The sequence below is a fragment of the Miscanthus floridulus genome, chromosome 8, assembly GCF_019320115.1.
Source record: "Miscanthus floridulus cultivar M001 chromosome 8, ASM1932011v1, whole genome shotgun sequence".
NCBI classification, from domain to species: domain Eukaryota; kingdom Viridiplantae; phylum Streptophyta; class Magnoliopsida; order Poales; family Poaceae; genus Miscanthus; species Miscanthus floridulus.
Genome location: NC_089587.1, coordinates 65006908 through 65022318, shown reverse-complemented (window position 1 = coordinate 65022318; position 15411 = coordinate 65006908). Strand labels below are relative to the sequence as shown.

General features: G+C 44.3%; 1 pseudogene; it reads left to right on the top strand.

The window, feature by feature from the left end:
- The first annotated feature begins 7027 nt into the window (after positions 1-7027).
- Positions 7028-9734, top strand: LOC136476555 (L-type lectin-domain containing receptor kinase SIT2-like; annotated as a pseudogene).
- Positions 9735-15411: the final 5677 nt, after the last annotated feature.

The window sequence follows — 15411 nt, the reverse complement described above, 5'->3', positions numbered from 1 at the left end:
TTTTTATAGTTTAAAATGGAATTATGCATGCTTAGAGAAATTATAATTTCTTGGGTGCGAACTGCCAAGGAAATTGCATAACCCCTAAGGAAATTATACTTTTCCTCAGTATAGAATAACACTCAACAAAATTCTTACACTCGACCCCGTTTGAATCCTAAGTGAATTCCATTCTAATAATCATAATTTAGGCACCAACCAATTAAGCTAATATAGTTGTATGTGGAATATATTTGAATACTATTGTTAGCCTTATAAGGAAATACTTATATGCTGCACTTCTATTATAGGCGAGCGAGTCAAAGAGTATGTTATAAGTTCCACAGTATGTAGAAACATAGCATGGGGATCTATAGAATCGATTTCCATCTTCCACCCCATGAATTTAAGATAGCCTTATATTTGAACTTTGTAAAGTTATGAATGTCAAATTCCAAGCCAAATAGTCTAGTCCATTATGTAGATTCCAATTCATCTAGAACGAAAGGATCCAAAAGATCCCTCAAGGAAATTCTAATTTCTTGGCGAATAAGAATAGCAATCAAGGAAATTTTTTTGAGGCAAACAGGAGGGGAACACCCCTACTAAAGTCATTTTACAAAAAAAGGCTAAAAAGAAGAAAGCCAGTCCCTAAGAAGAGGTTTCTTTTTTTCGCAAATCCTAAGAAGAGGTTTCTTAGAGGACTTGCATCTAAGTAAAGTTAAAGAAAGCTCTTCTCAAAGGAGTCTTTTCCAGCTCCATAGCGACAAAGATTTGCCATAAAAAATAATTCCATTCCTTGTAGTCCCAATGCACCAAGCAGCTACAATGATTATCTCCATGAAAATTGATGGCTTGCTGAAGCATTGTAATCCCAGCGATAGCCTATCTAGTATAGGCACCGAAAAATTCCAGTCAATTCGTCTAACAGTCTCCAGCACCAGGAGCTAAAGGAGCACTCAAAAAATAGATGTTCCACTGTCTCGTCAACATTAGCATTGCAAAGGACACAAGAATATGAGGGCAAGTACATATTTTTCCTGTTAAGCATGTTTCTGGTGTTGAGACGATCTAACAAGAGCAACCAGAAAAAGAATTTGTGTTTGCCATGACATCCACTTTTTCAAAGCCAAATAAACTGTTGTACCTTTGGTGATTGGCCCATTAAAGATTTATAGGCTTGCTTGCTGATAAAGTTTAGCCCCCATATATAATTCCATTGATCCAGCTGCTGCCCATCATTGGGCAAAGAAATCAGTCTATCTTCCAAGAGCACTAGCTGCTGGGAAGCTACCAAAGACAGAGGCAGGTGAAAATTTTGTTGCACATCTCGCTGAAGAAAAGCCACAGAGATCATGGGGTCTCTAGCAAATGAGAACAGCTGTGCAAATTCAAGTTTCAGCAGGCCAAAACTCCAAGTGTCCTCCCAAAAGCTAACTGTATCACCTTGTCCCACTGACACAAAAAGCTATCCCTCTGAATTCCAGTAACAAACTCATCACATCCTTCCACCAAAAAGAACCAACAGGCCTTTTCAAGTTTGGCGGCATAGGGCCCGACTAGTATGCTTGCCAAGTCAAATGCACCCAGGGAGTATCTGTCGACGGAATATCATCAATAGTCCACCGAGGGGTATACCCACGATGGTAGATTGTGTGGTGGAGGTACACGTGATCAGGAACCGGATGGTGACACAGGCGCAGAGACACGCGATTTAGACAGGTTCAGGCCGTCAATACGACGTAAAACCCTACGTCCTGTGTCTTTGTTGATTGTATTGATGGTATATGAGATGAGAATGATGAGATGAGATGAGGGGGTAGGGTTACAGATCGGTTAGATCTAAATCTAATCGGTTACATGATAATCATTATAAGGAATATGACAATCTAGCATATCCGATCAGATCTATCTCTATCTTCAAGATTCCTTCCTGAAGCCTTGCGGTGCACGCCGAGTAGTACCTTGCACCGTGCGTCTTGATCTTGTGGGCAGGACTGTCCCTGATAGTACGGCCCATGTCTTGTGCCGTGGGTACCCGGGGTTATACCCCCCACAGTATCACAGTGATTATACAATTTATATATCTACAAATTTCAAGAGAAGAGCTTTATTTTGTGACTTACGATTGAAGATTCCTAGGCCACCCTCATCTTTAGCCCTACAAGCAGCAGTCCAAGCAACCAGGCATTTTCCCTGCTTATGCAAATCTTTCCTGTCCCATAGGTAATTTTTCCGAAAGCTATCAATTTGCTTGAGCACAGACTTGGGAAACTTGATTGAACTCAGCCAGTACATTGGCAGGGAGGAGAGCAAAGAATTAACCAAAATCAAGCGGCCATGATAAGATAGTAAGCTAGTGATGCCTGCTAGCCTTCTCTCAATTCTACAAACCAGAGGTAAGAACTCAGTTACAGTGGGTTGAGTAGTGCCCCAGGGTAAGTGGGTAACCCCAAATAAGTGAAAGGAAGGGGGTACCAACAGAACATCCAAAAGTTTGAGCCAAGTGAAGTGTTTTATCTTCATCCAAGTTGATTGGCACTAAAGACGACTTGGCAAAATTAATTCTCAAGTCAGTGGAGTCAGCAAAGGATCTCAACAGCCCTTAAGCAAGAACAATTCTCTAGCATCAGCCTTCATGAAAAGAAAAGTGTCATCAATGTATTGCACAATACGATAATCACCACCAAATCTATTACCCAGAGGGTGACAAAGAAGCCCCCTATGTGTAGCTGAATTTATAATGGTCTGGAGAAGATCAGCAGCCAAAACAAAAAGAAGGGGTGAGAGGGTTTCACCCTGCCTCACTCCTCTTTTACAATGAAAGAACTTCCCTGGAATGCTATTCAAAAGTACTGAGGATGTGCCAGGACAAAATTTGAGCAATCCAGTCTATCCATTTGACCATTCCTGTGCAAAACCTTTGTGAAATAACATTTCCAAAATCACTTGATGCTCAACTTTATATAATGCCTTCTCAAAATCCAATTTGAGGATGATCAGCTCCTTTTTAGACTGATGACAAGTATGTAAAAATTGAAAGGCCCATGCCAGACAATCTTGAATAGTTCTACCCTTTATAAAACCATATTGATTTGCATGGACAATCTTTGTCATTACAGACTGCAATCTATTGGCTAGAATTTTTGTAAGAAGCTTGATTGAACAATTGAGGAGGGAGAGAGGCCTGGGGTCTTGTTTCTTAGGAATGAGAGTGATGAATGAGCTGTTAATGGGCTGTAAATCAACTACTCCCTGACAAAACTGCTCACAAAGTCTCTTGAAATCTGGTGATATAAGAGGCTAACATTTCTTGTAGAAAAGCCCATTAAATCCATCTAGCCCCGGAGCATGATCAAGAGGCATAGCAGTCACAGTCAGCTGTATTTCTTCTTCGGAGAAGCGATTATCCAGAACTGGTAACTCTACATGTCTAATGAGTGAAGCTAAATCATAAGAAATTTTCCTTTAACGGATCTTATAAACCTCTCAAGGAATATACTTTTCTTGGAGGTTTACTAGCACAGCCAAGGAAACTATACATTCCTTGGTTCTATTTTGGCACTCAAGAAAATTCTCAGCCAGCAAGGCAATTCCATATTCTAGTAGTGTGTGTACCTAATGCCAATTCTACCATAGCAAAGACAATCTCAAAGTATCCTCCACTTAGACTTCTAAATTAAAGGTCTTCATATTACTATTAATGTATGCTATTACGAAGAAAACCAAAAGCATCACCATATAGCATTTTTGCTCATTTGGAGCAGAGGGAGTGGCGGGAGAGACACAAGCCGATGTTTTGTGAGACAACGATATCATCCATGAAATTTTCGGTGGAGGTGACGACCTCACCACTATTTTATGCCACATCATTGCTGTGGGAGGCAATTAATTTTTTTTCTTCTCATATGCCAACTCCCCCACCATCAAGCGCGCATGGAAGCCGTGGCCGCAGGCGGCATGCTTTTATTTGGTTGATGTATAAGCGCACATGGTGAGAAGAAAGATAGATGCAGGGAAGGGGAGCTAGCATATTTTTTTATCGGTAATGTTATAGAACATACGTCTAGAATCTTAAAAAAAATTAGACGCTCTGCTCCGTGCTCGCTCCAGCACAGCGACCGGCCCAACAGGCCCATCTACGCTCTCTCCTCTATCTACTCCATCTACTCTGCGACAGCCGACAGAAATCCCCAACTCCTCGCTTCGCTCGTTGCGGCTCACTGCGACGTCCGCCCGCCCCAAGTAGCCTCACGGTGGTGCCCCCATCCCTCGTCGAGCTGCGCCACCTCTGCCGCCACGCCGTGCTCCATCCCCCGCCACGCCCACTCCACCTCGTCGCGCTATGCCCCGTCCCTCGCCGTGTTGAGGTGTTGCCGACGCCGCCGTTCCCCACCAGGAGGTCGTGGCCGCTGTCGACGCCGGCACCACCGCGACGCTCGACCTCAGCTCGCGGCATCACAAGATTCGGAGTGACCAGACCCAGAGCAGGCTTCTCCAGCTACACCTCACGCTCCTTTCCTTCCTCGGACATTGCAAGCGCGTGTTGCAAGCGTATGTTTCAAGTGTTTTAGGTGTTTCATATGCATGTTAAAAATGTTTCATGTGGATATTTCAAAAATAGATCAGGATGTTGCATATGTTGCAATGGCTATACACATATATTGCAAGCATCTGTTCCAAATGCTTCCGCTGTTTCAGACGGATGGTGCACGTGTTTTATCTAGGTGTTGCATATATTTCACACTTATGTTGCAAGTGTTTCATCCGCATGTTGCATATGTTTTCACACATATATTGCAAGTGTTTCATATAGATGTTGCATATGTTTTGCAATTGCTACACACATGTCACTACTACAAAATGTTTATCCACGGCGGCCGTTTCTGGTTTCCCGCGACGGGCAAACTGGTCCGCCGCTGCCGGGAAGTCACGGTAAATCGTGGCCTTCCTGCGGCGGGCTGCTTTGCCCGCCGCGGTTAATCGATTTACCGCGGCGGGCACCTAAGGAAGCCCGCCACGGTAAATCATTTGGAAAAAAACAAAAAAAAGAAGAAAAGCCCACACGGGCTTGGATCTGGGCCGCACTGGACCTAGATCTCGCCGTCGACGTCGATCCGCCGCCGTCACCTGGATCCACCGCAGCTCCAGCCCGGTCGCGCCACCGTCAGATCCGTCGTCGGCGCCTCCGCCCGGACCGCCCCGCCTGGATCCGCCCGATGTAGAAGAGGAAGGAGGCGCTCGCGGCAGATCAGGCCTCCCAGGCCACGCCACCGCCGGATCCACCGCCGGGGCCTCCACCAGGGCCGCCCCCACCTGGATCTGCCCGCCGGCACCTAGATCTGCCCGGTGGAGAAGGGGAAGGAGGAGCTTGCGGCGGATCCAGCCTCCCCGGCCGCGCCACCGCCGGATCCACCGCCGAGACCTCCGGCAGGGCCGCCGTCACCTGGATCTGCCCAGCGGAGAAGGGGAAGGAGGGGCTCGCGGCGGATCCGGCCTCCCCGGTAGCGCCACCGCCGGATCCGCCGCCGGGGCCTCCGCTAGGGCCGTCGTCGCCTGGATCTGCCTGGTGGAGAAGGGGAAGGAGGGGCTCGCGGTAGATCCGGCCTCCCCGGCCGCGCCACCGCCGGACCCGTGGCCGTTCACGCCTGGATCCACGGCTGGCGCCCTCGATCCACGCCTGGATCCACGTCCGTCCACACCGGCGCCCTCGCCTGGATCCGCGGCCGCGACGTCGCGCCACCGCGTGCCTCGAGCCGCCATCCACCGCCTGTTGAGGGAGGAGGAGAGGGAGGAGGAGGGCCGCCGGTTGAGGGAGGACGAGGAGGAGAGGAAGGGAGGAAGAGGGACGCCGTGCCTCGTGCGAGAGGACCGAGAGGAGTGGTGGCTACCGCCGGTTGAGGGAGGAGAGGGAGAGAGTGGCTGTCGGTTGAGGGAGGAGTGGTGGAGAGAGAGAGAGGTGGAGTGAAAACCCTAAAACCCCCGTATATATAAGCCCGATAAATCAGAATTGGATACGGGCCTCGTTGGTGTGCCTATTGGGCCGTGGCCTTTTCCGTGGCGGGCCTTATAATGTGTCCGCCATGGAAATCGATTTACCGTGGCGGGCACCTTAAGACGGCCGCCACGGTTAATAGGGTATTTTCTGTAGCGGGCATCTTAATATGCCCGCCACGGTAAATCGTTTTACCGTGGCGGGCAAAAATGCCCGCTGCGGAAAATAAAAAGTGTCCGCCACGGTAAATCGTGGGATTTACCGTGACGGACAAAAATAGGAGCCCGCCACGGAGACCTTCGGGACGACGCTGCGCAAATTGAATTTTGTAGTAGTGTGTTTCCCTCGTGTTTTAGATGTATGTTGCAAGTGTTTCAATTGTTTCGAACGTATGTTGCAAATGTTTCCTCTAAATGTTGCAAAAGTAGATATAGTGTTGCACATGTTGCAGTGGTCTATTGCAGCTGCTAGGCCCGCCTGTATGCGTGTGGGTGTGGACAGGGCGCGAGCAGTAGGCGGGAGAAACCGTGCGGGTGCAGATCGAGACGGAGCGGGCGTGGGACACGGAGCGGCACGGGACATGAAGCAGCATGGGACCCCACGTGAAGCATGCATGCGACGCGGGCGTCCAGACGCTAGCCCATGTCTGGAACGTCCGGGCGCTAGCCTTTCCCTTTTTTTCATTCTTAATAATGAAACAATGTGTACACAACTCTGGGACATACATAAGCTACAAAGTTGAGATTTGTAAATGATCACAATATTTATTTGTTCCGTGTATAATTTTTCAAACCATAGATTACTAAGAGAATTTAAATAACAATGTATCGCTGAAATTGTTTGTAACTTAAGATTGGCAGTGCATGAGACAACCAATTAGACAACACCAGTGTACTTCCTAAATAGAAAAGGTTGTTTACTTTTATTCTGGTCCATTTAACATGACAATGACAAATTAAATGGAAAAGGTTGACTGGGACCGGCCGTCCGTGCCCTTGTTGCCACGGAACAGCGATCTCTTTGTCAATCAAGCTTGACCGATTGTTTACAAAAACATAAATAGCATCACATCTGCCAGGCAAAATTAATGCGAAGATAAGACGCTCCTTAATTTACAAAACATAAATGACATCACATCTAATATTAATTTGAAAATAAGACGCCTCTTAATTTAGAGCCACACCCTTCTCAGCTCAGGGCCCGTCCAGTTCCCTGCTACCTACGTTCCACTGAAAAGTGCATCTTTAAAAGCATGTTAAAAATCCAAACTAAATTTCCCCGGGCCGCTAAAAAAACTTGTCAAAAGGCTATCACGTTCCTTCCCAGAAACTAGAAATTTTCGCATAGTATTGCAAGGTAGTGTGGCCTCTGCCTCCTCAATTGAGTGATAAGTACGAACTCCATCCAAGTTGCTGCAGCACTGCACATAAACATTTGCCGGCACCTACTCTTGCCATTGTCCACCATGGCCATGTTCGACATGAAGCCCGCTTCCTTGATGATCCTAAAGCTCCTCTTAGTTGGCCTTGGCCACCATTGCGCCCCTCATCGCCGGAAACGACGACCACCAGTTCGTCTACTCCGGCTTCGCCAATGCTAGCCTCACCCTAGACAGCACAGCCTCCATCACACAAGGTGGGTTGCTCGAGCTCACCAATGGCACGGCCATGAGCATGGGCCACGCCTTCTACCCTGATCCACTGCGCCTACGCGACTCACCCAACAGCACGGTGCAGTCCTTCTCTGCCTCCTTCGTGTTCGGTATCACCTCCATCTACGACGACTTGAGCACCCATGGCCTCACCTTGTTGGTCGCATCGAGCAAGAATTTCTCTGCTGCACCAGTACAATACCTGGGCCTCTTCAATGGCTCCAACAATGGCCAGTCGACCAACCACATCTTCGCCATTGAGCTTGACACCTACCAGAACCTCGAGTTTGGGGACATCAACAACAACCACATCGGTGTCGACATCAACAGCCTAACCTCTGTGCAGTCCTACCCAGCCGGCTTCTTCCATGATCAGGATGGAACCTTTAGAAATTTGACTCTCTATAGCCAAGAGGTGATGCAGGTGTGGGTGGAGTATGATCGAGAGAAGACACAGATCGATGTCACCTTGGCTCCTCTAGCAGTGGTCAAGCCTAGGAGACCAACAGTGTCCACTATCCAAAACCTCTCAGATGTTCTCACCGATGTGGCATACATCGGTTTCTCGTCATCAACAGGCAAGGTTCGCACACAACACTATGTTCTCGGCTGGAGCTTCGCCATGAACAGCCCTGCTCTGTCCATCAATCTAACCATGCTTCCAAAGCTTCCACGGCATCATCAAAAGGGTCAACGATCATGGGTTTTAGAGGTAGTTCTGCCCGTAGCAACTGCGGTACTACTACTGTCTTTGGGCACCATTGCTTTCTTCCTTGTGCAGAGGCATTTCAGGTATGTGGAGGTACGAGAGGACTGGGAGCCGGAGTTTGGCCCACACCAGTTCTCATACGAGGATTTGTTCCATGCAACGGGAGGATTTGAGAACAAAAACCTTCTTGGGGTTGGAGGATTTGGGAGTGTGTACAAGGGGGTACTTCCTAAATCAAGATTGAAGGTAGCCGTGAAGAGGGTGTCGCATGACTCCAAGCAAGGCATGAAGGAGTTCATAGCAGAGAATGTCAGCATAGGACGTCTTCAGAACCGTAATCTTGTCCAGTTGCTTGGCTATTGCCAGCGCAAAGGTGAGCTCCTCTTGGTATATGAGTACATGCCTAATGGAAGCTTGGATAAGTATCTGCATAATGGCAAAGAGGACAACTCTGTGTTGAGTTGGACTCAAAGGTTTCGGATCATCAAGGGAATTGCATCCGGCCTGTTGTATCTCCATGAGGAGTGGGAGAAGGTAGTTGTTCACAGAGACATCAAAGCAAGCAATGTGCTCCTTGATGATGAGATGAATGGACGGTTAGGTGATTTTGGGCTTGCAAGGCTGTATGATCATGGTGTTGACTCACAAAGTACACATGTGGTTGGCACCATAGGTTACCTTGCTCCAGAGCTAGCACACAGCGGAAATGCCACTCCTCCTACGGATGTTTTCGCCTTCGGTATGTTCGTCCTTAAGGTCATCTGTGGACAAAGGCCTGTCAATCACCAAAATATGCAAGATAGTCAGCTCATGTTGGTTGATTGGGTGCTTGACAAGGTGCAGAACGGATCATTCGGTGATACAATAGATGCTAGGCTCAAAGGGAAGTATTATATTGGTGAGGCACACTTGGCACTAAAAATAGGGTTGCTATGCTCACACCCATTCGCTAATGAAAGGCCTACCATGCGGCAAGTCATGCAATACTTTGATGGAGAGATTGAGCCTCCAGATTTAAGCTTTGAGGTGCTAGCCTCTATGCAAAGTGAAGGGATTGATCCATACATCATTTCATATCCGTTGTCAACAGGAAGCATCAGCACAATGTCAAAAATAGTCTCTGGAGGAAGATGCAAATGGTGTTTTGTCATGAATGGATCCAAATATGTTTCTTACATACCGTAAGAAATTAAATATGTATTGTAACGTAATGAGGCATATATAGGAAGCCTACATTAACTTAAGGATATTGTTATAATTTGCCTGTAAAATATTATGTGCTTCTTTTTCTGTTTGCATCCAGATATCTTGTGTTTCCTGCTCAGTTACTTCCTGTGGCAACCTTGTTTTGCATTAGAACCTCCAATCAGATAATTGACAGTGTTCATTGGTGCCAAAATTCACTAGCTTTATCTTCTACTCTCTCCATTCCAAATTATAAGTTGTTCTGACTTTTTAAGACACATAGCTTTTGTTATGCACCTAGATATATAGTATGCCTAGATACACAGTAAAAACATATCTAGAAAAGCCAGAACTTATAATTTGGAATGAAAGATGTATCAACAACTATTCATTCTTGTTCTTTTTTTCACAAAACTATTCATATGGGCATCCATGAGAATCCTAAGGCCAGATGGATGAAAAAAATCCACAAGACAAAAACTAAGCTAGATGCCAACCTGTTGATTCATAGAAGAGATTCCTTTTTTGCTTAACACAGTGATATAAAAAAATGTATATGTTGCATCCATCAACATGTATTCTATCTGTTCAATAATGACAGTGACTTGGGAAAAGCCTCAGCTTCAGTCCGCGGTTTTGGTGGGCCATGGGTAAAACATAGAATTTTGCATTGCCCACAAGAGTATATTCGGCTACCAAGGAGAGAACCTAAAACTGGGGTTCTGGGTTATACCCGGGATCTTCCATTTCCTTTTAAAAAAACTGTTAATGTTCAAAATACTAGCCGTAGAATACCACTTAGCTACTTGAGAGTTGAGACTATTTATTAACTGAGGGATTGAAATTAAAAATTATTATAAAATTATTATTCAATGCCCGATTCAAACCGCAAGATAGATGGGCCCGAAGGATAACATCAGGCCATTATCATGGAAAACAACTTCAGTGCCAACATAAATCCAAGTCTGTATCTACTCGATGTATTGATTGTGATTTAATAAAATCATCCCTTTATCAAAAAAAAATCCAAGTCTAGAGCACAAGACGTTGAATGTTTCCCTTTTTTTTGTAATAAACTGAGATGTATACTCCTTGTGACTATATGTTTCCATAACGGTGGACACTACAAACCAGAGAAAAATGGTACTAGGCTGCACAGGTTTTCTCCATAATACAAATAAAATAATATTAACTCAATCATGCGAAAATATTTTCTCATGTAACCTCTTCTAAATGGCCAAATGGACTAACCCAACCTCAATTGAACTGCCAAATGAGAAAATATAACTCAATCACACCCCTTTTATTCAAACATAAAGGACTAATCCAACCTCAATTTAATGCCGAATGGACACGTGGCAACCAACTGTGCATGACAGTTCTAAACTGCAGCCACCTGTGTGTTCTCTATGCATTTTATTCAAGAAACATTGCATAATTCCATGTCCGTGCAGAATTTTACATAAGATCGGTAATAGTATCCTGAACCAGGAATTCTGAAGACTGAATCCTCTCATGCCAAGTTCCCTTGATCCTGGCTAGGTATTGGCAATCTCTATAAATTCTACCACTCTACCAGTATGACCAGAAGCATATTCCCAAGTCTGCTGAATGCACATAATGTGTCTGGAGTAGGATTCTGGAACTGGCATTTTGAAGTTTGAAGTCTAAAATGCAAAGTGCCAAAGTTCCCTTGATACTAGGCAATCTCTACATCGCAGTCAGACAAAGAATAATGTGTCTGGACTCTGGAGTCTCGACAAATTGACTCCTACAGCCATGAGGGCACTCAGAAGTCCATGCTGAATTCATATAAGATATTTCTAGGAAGTAGGATTTGGACCAGGCATTCTGAAGTAGTGAAGTCTGAATAACAAGATGCCAAGTACCTTAGAAACTAGGTAATCTCCACAATTCACACTATGACAAAGAATATTGACTAGAAAATTTGTTTTGTACTTTTAATCTTTTATAACCACACATATGTTTGCATCAAAGCATCACACATTGCATCAAGCCTCCTTTTCAGTTATTGTCCATCTTTAAATCCATTTGTTTACTTCTACTTCTATATATTTTTAATAAAAAAATAGAGACTTCGAATGTTCATAGGGACCCCTGTTACTAGCAACTTTAGATCTTCCTTAGTCTGGTTAGACGAAGTTATGTTCTGGCTCTTGGTTAAGCTTAGTAAAATTTAGAAATTTTAGATCACATTGGACATATATAAGACATTATTTCCAAATAGGATTAGTTCCTGTATCTACAAAACAAAATTTTATGTACGATCGCAGCTTCAACCCAAAGCCTGAGATATGAGTTAATAAGCTCCCTCCAACCGGTAATCACGGCAAGTGACCTTCAGATAGGTATACATCAAAGCTTTTGTTACACGTTGAACAAGCTTCGCTTTCCGTTATTGTCCATCTTTAAATGCAATTTTGTATATTCCAGTCCCTTGAGCTGTTGAAGGACTACAAAAGGTTGTTTGGAATCCTCCCCCCTGGTTGCAATGGACCAGCGATTTTCACTAGTCAGTGTCCCAGAGGGCAGATATTTTTCTTTTTGTTAAGCTCAAAACAGTGTCCACAAATTCTAGATGAAAGCAGATATGTATGCTAACAATGTTTGCCTGGAAATTTTTACCTTCTTGTGCAAACAATGGAAGCTTTCTTTTGGGATCTTAGCTTGGGTTCATAGTTTATGAACAAGCATGAAAGATTCTACTTGTACAATACACGGATACAGCCATGTGCACATCTCCCATTCATGACAAAAAATTGATATGATGATATGAAGGTTGAGCAGGACTACCTTTAGCTGTCATTGTCTTGCTAGTTCCATGTTGACTTGTTCTGGAATCCTAAATAATTGTTAGGCTGTTGCTTAAAATCAATCCAAAGATACGTTCAAAAAAAAAATCAATCCAAAGATGTGGTAGCAAATAAACCTAACAATATAAGTGTCTACGTCACCTATTAAAATTTAGACAATAACAGATGTTGAAAATCCAGAAAATAGATTTGGTGCGAAGCTGCAAGTTAAATCTAATATAAACTGCACCACTGAGTGCAATCTGAAACTACATAGCATCGGTTGCCCACAAAACACTTACTGCTTGCTCTCCCTGTTGAGTTGCAGCGTGCAAGTCACACGCATGCTTGCGATGGCAATGAAGCATACATCCTTCCTTCAATACCTGCTCCTCCTCCTCTGTGGGAGAACCTCCTAAGTTATAGGGCCCACATGCACCTGTCACTGTCCGATGACCTTTGACATTTATGCATATGTTTCCAATAACTTAAAAAGACTGTCGGGTGTCCTCGGGGAACCCCGAATCATCCACGATTTCCGAGCAGGATCACATTACAAAGTCATTGCAGTATTACAACATTTATTCAAATATCAGCACCAGAGTAAAAACAGCGGAAAGTCTTACGATAACATAGTTTACAAACCAGTTGTTTTAAACCTTACAAACTAAGTTCGATAATTATTACAAACCATAGTAGTAGTGGAGTGGCATAATTAACATATACATAACACACAAAATAAACATCCTGCCCAAGGATCACACATTTACTTCACATCGTCAGAACGAACGATAGTCATGCAGCACGATCCAAAACAGATCTGCTCATGAGGCTCACCTGCAACAAGGGGTCAACGAACCCTGAGTACAAAAGTACTCAACAAGACTTAAACGAAATAAACTGATAGAACTCAGGAATGCCGGCTCATGGGATTCAAGGTATGGCTTTAACAATAATCAAAGTTCTTTTGCGTAAAAGCTCTTTAACAAAATTCTTTAATTCCAAGGTAAAACTTTATAAGTACCACATATGAATCGGCCATGATCCATAATGAGAACATGAACTTCATATCAATCTTTTTCGCAAACCTTTCTCAAGTTCCAGTTATTAATACTACGATGATGAACAGTGAGTTGAGTCTCCATAACCGAGGAGCAACGACGATTCGAACCGATTAAAACCCAGCTGGGGATTCCAGACCACACGACATATGCAGGTCCCCGACCTACATATATCAACCTACTCTCGGATCCTCTAAAGCAAGAACGGGTCCGCGCCACCCGAGAATACAGTACTCCACCAATCCAGCCCATTGCCACGTGGGTACACGCTATTCCCGCCATCTCTCCACTCCCAGTGCGCGAGTAGCCATTCTCGTAATAGAATTACCAAGTTCAGGCTTACCGGAGTATGTGGTTAGTACTACAAATTCTCACCTCATGCAATTCAACAACGGACGTGCCTTAATCGACACAGGCGGAAAGAACCCGCTCACAAGACCTCCATGTCTTGTGGCTCACACACACCGAGTCCGCCCGGTCTAGATTTATTACTCCACATTCCCATATCACATGATAACATAAGTAACCAAGGTTCCATTTGAAACTTGCATGTGACAGTTAATCACCTGACTTCATCGTTCTACGCATAGCTAAGCAAAACTAGGCATATACGAATTTAAAACTGGTAATATGGTAAATATGGAATAACAAGGTTGGTAATGCACCAATTAGGCTCTTACTTAACTCCTAATCACTTAATGCAGTAACGGAAAGCAAAAGCAAAATTAATTTGTAAAACACAAGGTAGGGTTGTATGCATCCGGGGCTTGCCTTCGTTGACGGAAAAGTCCGGCTCCTGCGACGTTTCACAAGTATTCGATCCGACCTCAACAGACGGATTAACCTCCTCAACAACTTGATTAACTACCACGTGTTCACCTTCGTTCACTACACGTAATAACAATGCCATGTTTAACATGATGCGGAATACGAAACATGATGCTCGATGATGGATGCAAAATTAATAATTTGAATACAACTTTCCTTCGCGGTACAGTTGCAAGTCAAACAGACTAAATCTTTTTCGTAACACATACATCAATTGCCAAGGATCATTATCAACTAATGACCCAAGGTCATCACTCAATCCAAAATTTCAAACAAAACCTAAATCATTAAAGGTTACTATTTGCTTTTATGAATTAATTATTTAATTCAAAATTATGAAATAAATCAACTTATTCTAATTGAACTCAAAATTTTAGTACATGTTCATTACATGATAAGTAAGTGGCAAAACAAATTTCATAATTTTTGGACAATTAAATAAGCCTAGAAAAATCATGGAAATCCATTTATTAATAAATTGAGCAATTTTTATCACATTCAAAAAGTACTGAAAAACATTATTTCATATTTTTCTTAAATACTATACATCACAGAGAAGTCACACAAAAATTTTCATAATTTTTGGAGCTCTAAATAAATCTACACAAAAATAACAAAAACAGACACTATTCATTCAAATCTGAAAATAGAAAAATCCATTTGAACGCTGAGTCACTGACAACCCGACCCCACCTGTCATCCCTAACCTCCGACGTTGACCACGGCAGCGACGGCTCTGACCAGCGATTCCTCGCCGACGGTGAGATCACCGGCGATGGCGATAGCACCAACATGTTCTACACTACTAGGCGCACCTATAGACGTACTTAGATGTACCGATTACGACTCAATTCTAGCTCAACGTCGACCATGGCGGACACGGCGCCTCGGCGGTACTACGCCGGCGACTACAGGCCGGTAGCGGTTAAACTAAAGGTCGAGGAAGCACCAGCAGCTTACCCTGAACACAACTGAGCAGATAACAAGGTCGGAGAAGCAACGGTGACGCGGGTCGATGTCCACGGTGATCACGGCGGCGCAAGGGTCGTCGGTGATGGTGTGCCGGCGACTGAAGTGGACAAAACGGCCAAGCAACAATGAAATTAGCACTACGGCATCGAGACGAAGCCAAAGGTACACCAATCAAGGGCAACGGCTCACCGACGGGCTCTGGCCACGGAGAGGTCGGT